The following is a 12,908-nucleotide window of genomic DNA, read 5'->3' on the forward strand; positions in this document are numbered from 1 at the left end:
GTTTGATTTGGCTAAAATTCCAAAAGCAAATGGTGAAAAGAGAATTTGCTGCTGTTGAAAGATTTAATATCAGGAAAGTTTAAATTAAATTGAAGACTTACTGCAAAATAAATTTATTAATGAAATCATCCTGCAAATTTAGGGTTAAGCAGAAAGCAATTAATGAAAATTCAATATCACTCATTCATAAGTGCAAAAAGTATTATATAATAATTTAATGCTGTTGTGACCTTTGTGTCCCCAGGCAGTGACAACTTTGGAAGCAATCAAAGCTTAAGCAATAATTGTGTTAGTAACTGGACTATTTCCCATCCATTTTTTTTTCTGAGACTCCAGAGTCTCTTTTCCTGGTGGTACAATTGAAGAAAAAAATTAATAGTGCGGGTCAATTGTGCTATGTAATGCTATTCTGGACATTTCCGTGGATATATTGAAAGGGCAATTTAATTACAGTAAAAAGAAATAACTGTTTTCTTTTGCAACTCCTATCTGTTGAGAATTCATAATTACAACATACCTTCATGGAAAAAAAGCACAGATAGATAGTGGAAACCATGGGCTGGGGATGTGGCTCAAGTGGTAGCGCACTTGTCTGGCATGCGTGTGGCCCGGGTTCGATCCTCAGCACCACATACAAACAACGATGTTGTGTCCGCCAATTACTAAAAAGAAAAAAAAAAGTAAATATTAAAAATTCTCTCTCTCTCTCTCTCTCTCTCTCTCTCTCTCTCTCTCTCTCTCTCTCTCCCTCTATTACTCACTCTTTAAAAAAAAATAAAAAATAAAATAAAAATAGATAGTGGAAACCAAAGAGAGATTTACAAACTCTTTTCCTATTAGAAAGGTTCTAGCTCAATTCTAACTGGTATAGTGAGTAGATAAAAGCTTACTATAGTAAAATCTCGGCTTATGCAGTTCAGCATCACCATGGAAACATCTCCCCCTCAGTGAAATAATGAGATGGTAATGAAAACAGCTGCCACATAATGAACCTAGGCACAAACAGAGGCCGAGTTACTCATGCCAAAAAGTGAGTGACAGAAGGGTCAAATAAATGGAGGCGTGCATGCTCAAGGAGTAACAAGAAAGCCTATCAGTGGGTGTTATGGGAAGGGGTGGGAAGAACTGCCTAAAATTATAATATTGAAACTCTCAGATTTTGACTATTGCAAATTTTGATATTGAATTTGTGGCATTCCCATGCAGAGACAATGGGGTGTAAAACTTGAGTGTTGATTATCTGAGTTCAACCTAATATTTCTTATGTCTAATGCTTTAAACCAAAAATATGTGCCTTGACAATTTAGCACTCTATATTCTCCTGGGTCCTAAAGAACACATGTAGCTGGGAGCAACATTAGGATGGTAGGAGGATAATCCTTTTGGGGAGATGAGAGGATATGAGACCTCCCCTTAAAGCACTCCTAAGTGAGTAGAAATTACACCTTTCCCTTCAAAGATGATCTGGGTCCACAGATTGGAACTGGTTGATAAATGCATAGAGCAAAGGGAGTCAACAAAAAACTGCCTTCTGGAGAAATTCACATTAAAAGACATGAATCCAAAAAGTTTGGGCTGAGAGAGAGAAAAACAAAGTTCAGAATAAGGCAACCAGGCAAATAAGGAAACCATAATAGTCCAATGTGGATAATGTATGTTACAAACTATAATATATGTGTCTATATATGCAAAATTTGTACTCACATTCACTTAATATTAATTATCATATATATGCATATATATTTATATGTGTGTGTGTCACATAAACAGAATTGATCTAAAAATCTCCCACTGTAGTTTGGATCTTGTGTGTCCTCCAAAGGCTATGTGTTGAAGTCTTGATTGCCAGCCTGTGATGCTATGGGAGAGAGTGGAACCTTTAATAGGTGGGAAGTTAGGTCATCAGGGGAGAGGGGTGTGTCTTTGAAGGGGACTTTGGGACCTTGGTCCATCCCCCCTCTCTATTTTTGCTTCCCTGACACCATGAGGTGAGTAACTTAGCTCTACCACATACTTCCCACCACCTGCCTCGTATAGGAACAAAAGCAATGAAGCCAACGAATCACAGACTAAACCTCTGAAACCATGAGCCAGAGTAACACTTTCCTTCTTTAAATTAATTTATCTCAGGTATTTTGTCACAGTGACAGTAATCTAACCTAAAGAGTCACTTTTGTTGAATGAATGTTTCAGATCAGTCCAAGGGAGCCCAGAACTGTGATAGAGCTAATCACTAAAGGTGGCCATAAAATCATGGATCTTGCCCAAGATATTCTGGATCTCTTATTCAGAGATAAGATGAAAAATATTCTTAGGAAATACTTAAAAGGATAGTGAAAGACAAATACAAATATTTTATTATAATATTAGATAAACTATGCTTATTTGATATAGTAGTTTTACTTTGTTACTCACTGCAAATATGTGGTAAGAGAGAAAGCTATTATGGAAGTAGCCATGAAGAAGGAAAAATTTAATTTTGGTTCATAAGACTTAAAAATTTTTCAAGAGCTTATTGGCAATGAAAATCTTATTTATTTCTTCCCTGCATCTGTGAATCTTTTCATTAATTTGATAGAACTTTAATAAACGTTTGTTAGGATAGGCACTGTGCCTAGGGTGGATGGGTAGATCAGTGAACAAAATAGATGTGGTCTCTGTCCTCATGGTCTCATAATCTCAAGGATTGAGACCAGAGATGAAAACTGCTTTTTCCAGGAAACTTGGCTCTGAAACTGAAAAATGGAAATAGCTACAAACTGTGACCAAGTTAATGATTAATTAATGATTTAGACTAGAAAGTTCTAGCTACTTTCATAGCCTGTGAAGAAAGAGACAATAGGGAGAAGTTAGAAATATAGGAGGTAATAAATGATAAAGTCCTAGAAGAAGATAAAAGAATCTGAACTTGATAATTCTCAAATATATAAGGAAACGTAGTGGTAGAAGTAGGGGAAGAGGTAGATAGTTTCTCCTGCCTGCTAGCTTCTCCTCCTGAATAGTGGCCCCATGCTAGTAATCCCAACAACCCTGGAGGCTGAGAAAGGTGAGTTCAAGGCCAGCCTCAGCAACTTAGTGAGGCCCTAAGCAACTTAGTGAGACCGTATCTCAAAAGAAAAAATAAAAAGGACTGGGAATGAAGCTCAGTGGTAAATGCCCCTGGGTTTGACCTCCAGTACCAGTAGAAAAAAAAGAGAGTGAGTTCAGGATACCTGGGAATGACTGGAGGGCAGGAGTCCTAGGAAGCTTTAGGAGAGAACAATGAAAGTTTAGAATAGCCTGTTGGGGTATGCAAAGCCACTTAGTGATTAAAATACACTTCAGAAAGGAATCAATTTGCTTCAGAGTTCCCTCCATCTGTGCCCTGGAGCAAAGTAAGTGTCTTTGCCTATAAAATGGGGTTGTAATAGTACTTGTCATAAAGTTGTTGTGAAGATTAAATGAGATGATCCTTATAAAACACCTATCATGAGGAGTGTTTGATACACATTAGCTGTTGTTTCTGCTAATACCAATGAGAGGACTGGCAGAATATTAGAGCTTTGGGGAAAATGTATATCAACACAAGGCATTTTTAAAAGGACTTTCACTATATCAAGGACCAACTTGAGATCAAGTAGCTTGTATTTGGAGTGGCTTCATTATATACAGTTAGGAAATAGTTTACAGCTGTGTCTTGCAGTCTGGCTATTAAAAAAAAAAGAAAGAAAGAAATGGTGAAATTGATACAAGGTTGAGAATTTGCAGCTAAGAGTTAAAAAAGCTTTAAGTGTGCTATTGAGAGATATGTCATTTGTTGTAAGTTAGGCACATTGTAAAGAAGCAAGGGTAGTGAGCATTTAGATTAAAGTGAAGGCATTAGGAGAAAGAAAGTATCCTAGAAGTGGAAGGGAAGCAGAGAGGAAGCTAGAAGAAGCCATCTAAGAGTTGAAGAAAGTGGTTTGTGACAGTAAAGAGTAGTGACTGGTGAGAGTTTTATGAGGACCCTGTCCATTTAGAGGCTCTGTGCCTTTGAAAGCAGGTAGGTTGGGGGAGAGTTCAAAATGCTTTCAATAAAACACACCACGAGGTCAACTTCCCAGATCCTCTGGATTGACCTGCTCTGAGATGCCACCCATCTCCTATTCAGCTGGCTTCGTTGGATGGCTTGGGGTCTTCCTTGGCCAGTCAGCATCAGATCCTTGACTCTCTCCATTGTACAGTCCCCATATCATAAGGGTTTCTGCAGTGTCCTTTCCTGCAGAAAATCCTGCTCTAGTCATTGCTATCCCCCAAGGTGCTGGTCCAACCCTTCATTTCATATCCCCCTCTGACCCAGCCTGCTAGTCTTTTGTTGTTATTGTTGTTGTTCTCAGATGTCATAACCTTAATGGAACACCCAAACTAGTCTGTAAAAATTGAAGACGCTGTGATCTATTACAGATGTGTTGTAGGTTAAGGTTGAGTGCTTTCTACATGCCTGTTCATAGAGTAGACATGGCTGTTGTCTGCTGCCAGGGATTGTTGTCACACACTAGGGAACCTCACAGGCCAACTACCAACCATTCACACCAGGGCTTTTCAGATAGTTTGAATGGGGGGCCCAGAATTCACACACTGAATTGAAAAGCTGCACTTTGCAGCCCAACCCCTCACAGAAGAAGACAGGAACTGGCTCTCTGACTATAGCCCTGCCCCTCTCCAACAGCAACACAGAGTCTGGATGTCATGAGAATAAGCTTCTGCCTTTAGCAAGTGGTGGCAGGAAGCAGTGCAGTTTCTTCTCTGCAGTCCTTGCTCTTGTTGGGAGACAGCACATCTTCCTGGTAAAGTCTCCACTATGGTTTCAGAAAAGGTAAGGATAAGTATCAGCTTAAGTTCAAAGGCTTCACAAGGATGAATGAAGGAATAAATCAACTTAAGTATGAGACACTGAAGTTCTTGCCTCAGAGCTGAACTGGGTCTTCCTGTACACCCTTGCTTTGGCCTGTCTGCTGTGGTGTACCTAGTTACCTCAGGAGATCACTATCAGTGCCTGGCACTATCTGCTCCCTCTGACTGGCCTTGCTTAATAACCCCTTTTGTCCCAGCATCCCAGATATCATGTTTGCCCAATGTCCTATTTATAGGACAGCTTAAATATGTAAAAGATACTATATTGTCCCAGTTCCTGGCTTACAGGACAATCTATTTTCGTTCTTAATGATAATAAAGGACATATAAGTTCTAGATTATGATTTCCAACCTATTTTAGTGCACTCATGTCAATTTCATTGAAATATTTGCAGAATTGAAAACTTGGGACTTAGTAGGTTAAGGTAGATAGAAAGAATGCCCAAATTTCCATTCTCTGTGTATCAATCAGAAGACCTCTGCTGATGACACGTATGGGATGGCAAGACATTTTGGCAGTTGTATTTAGTAAGTTTAAAATTTGCAGGCATTACTCACATGCACAGAAATGACTATAGAAATTATATGCTCTTGACATTCCAATATATTAAACTTATCTTAAAGTTAGATCTTTCAGGTAGGCAGTATAAAATAAACAAGATTTTCCTTCTCCTCTTTCTTCTCATCGTTGGCCTTCCCTTCTCTCTCCTAAGTGAGCCAAGTTTCCTAGGAATTTATCACACTGGTGTATGTATGGATTGAGGGTAAGGATAGGGAATAGCTAGTCCAAAATTTGTGCTCCAGTTAGATATCTCTTGTCCCATCTGATCTTCAGGTATCTTAACTTGGCATTTGCAGTGTCATTTTGCTTGGCTTTGGGGCATCAGGAGGTGATATTTGCTGCTGATATCCACGATGCCAATTATGGTGCGCGATCTCATGCATTTGGAGATTATCTCATTCTAGTTCAGACCTTTTTCAACCCCAGCCTTCACAATTCTCCTATATACCCCATATGAACTCAAGGGCAGCTCTCTGGGTTTTCCCTTCCCAAACTAGAATGTGGGTCTCTGTCAGTATGCCTTCAGGCCCTGCATCCCAGACTCACTTTTAGCTGTGGCCATCAAAGTCCTATTAGCACTAAGGTTCTTGCAAAGCTTCTCTAATGGGACCATGTTCTTCTTTGGGACCTTATTTGGGTTTCCTAGCTAATAGAGGATCTAAATCTTAGTCATGTTCTTCTCTTCTACTTAACAGCTATCTGAAATTCTATCTCTTTTCTTAGTGACAAGAGAAAAGTACTCTGACATCTAATGGTAAATTCTTCCCCTTTGATCATTTGAAATATAAACCAGAGATTTTCAAACCATAAGTTGTGACACATTAGTAGTTTTTCAATCAATTTATTTTTGTTGAAATTAAATAGAATCAAACAGAATAGAAAATATTTCTCTTATCATATAGTAAATAAAGGTAAGTATTGTTCTGTAAAATTTCTGTTTTACTCGTGGAGGTTCATGTGTGTGTGTGTGTGTGTGTGTGTGTGTGTGTGTGTGTGTGTGTTACACTGATTCAAGATGTACAACATATTTATTTCTGTGGGTTACTGTCAAAAATGTTTTAAAAACTCCAGTGTAAACTTTGCTCAGTTCTCCAAGCTTCAATTTTTGGGGATCTAAAATATTTTTCTTCTTTTAATTGCTCAGTTCTTGCAAATCAAAGTGCTTTGACATGTTATTAGTCTTTATCATAGATTTTCAGAAATTAGTATTAATTCTTTATTGCAGGTTCTTTTCTATCTTCTTCTATAATATAATAAATAGCACTGGCTGATTGGGGAAAGATACTACTGATACAAAGAAAAGAAAAGCATTGGAAATGAAACCTGGTACTAAAAATTTTCATAAATTGTCCCATTCAGTGCTCTCAAAATTCATATCAACAGTTATTTCCCATGTGGGTGAAAATAACAGGATCCCACCATTCCATATAAATGCAGCTGCAATCATTTTATACAATAACTACATCCAAAATTTATTGAGCATCTAGCATGCTCCAGGGATAAATAAAAAATTTCTGCTTATATTCTAACTCGGTAGATAGAAATAATTAATAATACAGTAAGAATGTAATATAAGTCAGCACAAAATCCAAAGGACCCACAGAATAATAATGTCAGATGCAGACTTTTAGAATGGCTACTCCACATGAACTCTGAAGACACATTGATGCTTCACAGGCAGAAATGAGACCAAGAGTACTCCAGGCAGAAGGAATAGCAGCATGAATGCACAGTGCATGTTCAGGGTGACTAGACAGAAGTTATACAGCAAAAGAGTAATACGATGAGACTGAAAACAAAGATCGAAGGCAGAATGATATATGGGAAGTTCTTAACACTGTCAGCAATAGTATATATTATTAATTTTATTGTTACTTATGTGTTGATATGTGTATATGAATTTGTACTTGCTTTTGGCAGATAGGGAGAAAACGTTTGAAGCAAATATGTGATGTATCAATATATTTGAAAGACAAATGCTGGGAGATTAGTGCAGTGTGTGTGTGTGTGTGTGTGTGTGTGTGTGAGAGAGAGAGAGAGAGAGAGAGAGAGAGAGAGAGAGAGAGAGAGAGAGATAACATGGAGAAAGTGCATAGAATAAGGAAAGAAAATGGTGGCCAACTGGAGGTAAGGAACATCAAGGACTCCCCAGATGTTCCTGGCTTGGATAAAAGTGTAGATAGTAATTGTAGTACCTGAGATGCAGCTCATAAGAGAAAGAGCATAGAATCCTAAGTATATTTTGGCACAAAAGTAGAACTAAGGGAAGACTCTGTAAAGTTTGCCAATAGTATAAAGAAATTTACTCCAGTGTAGGCTTCCAGAAAGGGAGTAACTCCACCTACTTCAAATGTACAATCACCTGGAAAAGTTTAAGCAATAAATGACAATAAAATGCATGGCTATCGTAAAGACATTCCTTCTCATGGGGTTCCATATGGTCTGTTTTGCTGCATCATAGTGGGGCACAGTGGGAGAATATATAACTTGGGTGTAATACTGGGGTGGGGCACATGCTGGGGTGATAAACCCAGGTGAAGACTGAGGAAGTCTGTGGTACCTGGAGTAGGTAGCAATAGGAAGTAGGTGGTAGTCAGTGAAGTTTGACTGTACTACCTATTGTGGTCTGAGGAAAATATCCACAGAGCAACCAAGCATAATGATATGGGAAACAGGGAAGAGTAATGTCATCTTGGCAGGCAGACTACTAATGGTAAAGTATGTCCACAGGATGCCCCTTTCATTGGGTGGCATCTTGAGAGAGAATTCTTGTGCCTAAGAAAGCAACTAGCAATGTAGAGAACTGTGGATCTATGGAAATGGAATACTACCTGGGTTTTAAGTGGGTTCCTATGTAGAGAAACAAAAGGAAGGATCCAGGCATAAAGCTGAATGTATAGTTTGGGAAGTGGTGGTTTATATCCAAAATACAAGTCTGTTACCAGCTGAGGAGGAAGATCATGGAGAACCGAGTTGATGAAGTACTGAGTTCAAATATCTGCCTTTGTTTCTCCGCTGGGTTAGTATATTGTATTACTTGTGGAAGTTTGAACAAATATCTTTATCTAGTACACAATCTATACCAATCAGAATCTATACCAGATCAGAATCTCTGTGGGTGGAGCCTGAGCATTGTGCTTTGTAACAAAAACTGTGATTAAACTCAGTCTTCACCTGAGTTTATCACGCCAGCATGTGCCCCACCCCAGTCCAAGCATTCTAAACAAAAGTTGAGAAACACTGAGAAACTAACCTAGAGTGTTCTCAGACTTAGCTGCCCATTGCAATCACCTGGATTTTTAAAAAATTCTGAGGCCGGGTTCTACCCCAGTAGGTTCAATTTAATGAGTCTGGGGTTTGACTGGAGAATCGCGGCTTTGAAATGTTTCCCAGATAATTCTAATATGCAGCCAAGATATAGTCATGCACGTACCCAATAGGGTACCCACTAGCCATGTGTGGCCATTAAACACAAAAAAACATAGCTACTCTGAATTGAGAAATGCAGTGGATTTAAGATATGTACAGAATTTCAAAGACCAGCAGTGAAAATAATGATGTGAAATATTCATTAATAATTTCTATATTGATTACATGTCGAATATTTTAGATATATTGGGTTAAACAAAATATATCATTCAATGAACTTTCTTTTTTTTACTTTTTAAAATATGGCTACTATAAAATTTAAAATTACATATATGACTTGTAATTATTTCTATTGGATAGTGCTGGTTTGATTTCTTACATGTTTCCAGCCTAAAATCCAGATTGGTACTAAGGACTACAGTTGGGTGGCGCCTGGGGTAGTCAAGGTAGAGGAAGAGAAAGACTACAGAAGCTGAATCACAAAACTGGACAGACTTTAGCCCCAAATGGCTTTCCCTTATATAACTCTTATTTAGTCATAAAGTTAGAGAACATCCGGGTTAATAGGAACAATAAAAGCCATCCAGCTTAACTCCTTCATTTTATAGTAGGAAATATGTATTTTATTTCATTTTGTTGTCATAAATGAAATTCTTCTCGTAAGTTATAAGGTAAAAAAGCATTTGCTTTTAATAATGTTAGCATCTTGCTGGTGCAGTGGCATACACTTGCAATCCCAGCCTTCATAAATTATCCAGGCCCTAAACAACAAGACCCTGGTCTCAAAATAAAATATAAAAACCAGATGGGAATGTGACTCCATGGTTAAGCACCCCTGGCTTCAATCCTCAGTATCAAAACAACAACAACAATAATAATGGCAGCATCTTAAAAGGAAACCTGTGACTGATACAGAATTCAAACTAATTTGATACGATTGCTTTCATTATAATACCTAAGGGAAAGCTGTGGGGAGGCAATCAGGTTACCTTTCATAGATGTCCAAGTCTGGACTGGGGGAAGAAAGGTAGGACAATGGGGTACAGAGAGTAGCCCAGAGAGCAGGATGGGCTCAAAGGAGTCTCAGAGGGCACTAGGGCAAGAGGAAGATTGGGACACTGTAAGTCTGAGTGGACTAGGAGGTGACAATGGAGACAGAAAAGATACTAAAAGGGGCATCAATATACTAACAGATACTAAGAAGACACTAAAGATTATTTAAGTTGGATGCAGTGATATGCATCTATAGTCCCAACTACTTGAGAGGCTGAAGCAGGAGGATCATCTGAGCCCAGGAATTCTAGGCTTGCCTAGCCAGCATAGTGAAATACTCTGACTGTGTCTCTGTCTCTGTCTCTGTCTCTCTGTTACACACACACACACACACACACACACACACACACACACACAAATTCAAAATTTGCCTGTTTCCAAGGAAAACTAGATTTCTTCTTTTTTTTTCCCCATAGTTCCCATAGCCTGACTAATACCACAGTATTAGAGTTTAGTGATACTGACAGTTAAATAGGCTTTTAAAATTTAAGAATTTCCCAGGTAGAACACTGACCACTAAATAATAAAAAAAAAATTCTGAAAAAACTTAACTATAGACAGAACCTGGATTTGCTATAAAGCAATAAATCTGGACAAAACTAAGCATATAATATGGTTAATTTTTAATAGTTTTATAGCTTGGAGTTGTTGTCTGTTTTATGGCTAACAACATTGAGTTGGATACTTTGGGCAAGAAGGAAAGTGTTCAATTTCCCTTCATATCCCAGAATTAGCCCTGATTGGCAGTTCAGAATCAAGGCAATAAAAGGAATATAGGAATCTAAGCTGTATTGGTAACTTTTTGTGAGCCAAGAATTTCTTTTCTAAAATTCTGTTTCTTGTACCTTGAGAAAGAAGTTTTTATTTCTCCTATCACTTCCTCATGTGAGATTGTTGATCATTAAAACCAGTTTTATTTATGCAGAATGAGGAAATGCAAGGTTCTTCTTTAAGGTAAGTCATTCTGTTTTTGGATTAAAAATAAATCCTCAGAAAAATGTTGAAAAGAAACTCTAGCCAAGTAAAGGGAACTATATGAAGACAAAATCAGATTGACTAAGGTAATTTGTAATTGATATCCTATCCTAAACATTTTACTTGTTCACAAAGCAAAACAACCCTCACTTGATCTTTCTGAAATGACCTAAATTTGACTGAAAATTTGACAATAAGGGAACTCTCTAAGATTACAAAGGGGACGTTTTCAGTCAACAAGTTTAGAATAGCTTCTTTTTAAAAATTAATTTTATTTGTTCTTTTTAGTTATACATGACAGTAGAGTATATTTTGACATATTTATACTAACAAGGAGTACATTTTATTCTAATTAGGAGCTCGGTCTTGTGATTGTACATGATGTGGAGATTCACCATGATGTATTCATATATGTACATAGGAAAGTTATGTTAGAATCATTCCACTGTCTTTCCTAGAATAGCTTCTTGTAGAAACTTAGATCCTCACTGATATATTTGGGAGTTTTAGTCTTCTCAATTTTATAAAGATTGACTACCCAGAATATTAGACTTTCTGTTTTCTGAGTCCCAGAAACGTCTCTTCATGCAGTGAAATTTGTTAAAACCCAAAGACTATATTTATTACTTTTCTCAACTGTAAAGCAATGAGACCATCGGATATTAGACAAAGCATATAGTCAATTGACTCCTTTTAGAAAGAAATATCTTATTGCTCCCACATGTTATGCTGTGAGCTTAACATATTTTTCTTCTCATATATAAACTGATTTCTTTCTTGATGATAAAAAACAAATCAGAGATTTTCAGAGATTCTTAAGAACTAGAGTTGAGGCATAGGGAAGCAATACTGAAGAGGTTCTTATAAACTAACTTTACTAAACCTTAAGGATTCCTTAGGAAAATGTGATAATTATGATTTGGTTGCATACTGAATTTCCAGCAGAGCTTTTACAATTTCTGCTTCAAATGAAACTATTACATTTTTAATTTTTATAAAGCATGCAAATATAACATTAGAATTGGGCTTTGGCTCAAATGGGCAGCACATTATAATCATCTGTGACATTTCTAAGTATTTTTTAGTAAAACAATATCACTTTTACTTGTAATTTTTAACTATTATTTTTTATTGAGAATAATATTTATATGTCTTTATAGAATGCAGTGTGATAATTCCAATATATGTATACAATGAATAATGATCAAATTCAGGGTTTTCCATTAGTGGAATTCCTGGGTTTTGACTGAATGTGAATGAATTCTATTTTCTCAGCTGCACATGCAGTTAGGTATTTATATTAAATACATTCTATCCAATGAGATAAAAGTGGAAGTAAGGAGTACAACTTTGAGGAAGCATTACTAAAGCGAAGGAGTATAGTGGGTTGAATAGTGTCTCCCTGAAAGATGTATCCATCTAGAAACTGAATAGGATCGTTTCAGATATAATTAAATAAAGGATCTTGAGATTGGATCATCCTAGATTTAGGGAGAACTATTCTAAATTCAATGATAAATATCTTCATGAGATAAAAGGGGCAGAGGGATGTCTGAGACAGAAAGACGTACAGGGGAGATGGCTGTGTGAAGACAAAGCAGAGATTGGAGATATATGTCCCCAAGCCAAGAATTCCCTGGTGCTGACAGAAGGTTGACAGATTCTACAGTAGAGCTTTTGGAGGGAGCATAAATCAGTCCACACATTGACTGATTATCTATACCTTGATTCAGATTTCTGGCATACAAAACTGTGAGTGAATACATTTCTATTGTTTTAAGTCACCAAGTTTGTGGCACAGTTACAGCAGTCCTAGGGAACTAATATAAAAGACATACTCTTTTTTTTGCTACTCCTTCTCTTTCTCCTCCTTCTAGTTCTCCTCTTCCTTCTTCTTCCCATTTTTTCCTGACTGATCCTGATGGCTGGAACACCAGAACAACAGGGGACCATAAAGGAGGCTTTGAAGTGAAAGTCAGCTACAACTAGTCATGGCAGAGTAACCCTGTTACTATATGGCTTACCACTTCTAAACTTCTTATGATGAAAGAGAAGTATCTTTTTTAAGCCATTTCTA

At 37.3% G+C, this 12,908-nt stretch overlaps 1 long non-coding RNA gene across 1 annotated transcript in view; it reads right to left on the reverse strand.

Annotated features, from left to right (window-relative positions):
• The window catches only part of LOC308643735, a 50,556-nt gene that overhangs the window by 8,587 nt on the left and 29,061 nt on the right, over window positions 1-12,908 (reverse strand). Inside the window, exons 2-3 of the long non-coding RNA XR_014020796.1 lie at window positions 891-992; window positions 518-662 (exon numbers count right to left, since the gene is read on the reverse strand). This is a non-coding gene — a long non-coding RNA (uncharacterized lncRNA). The remainder of the gene's footprint in view (window positions 1-517; window positions 663-890; window positions 993-12,908) is intronic.

The sequence above is a fragment of the Spermophilus citellus genome (genome assembly GCF_964194105.1).
Source record: "Spermophilus citellus genome assembly, chromosome: 3".
In the NCBI taxonomy this organism is placed as follows: Eukaryota; Metazoa; Chordata; class Mammalia; order Rodentia; family Sciuridae; genus Spermophilus; species Spermophilus citellus.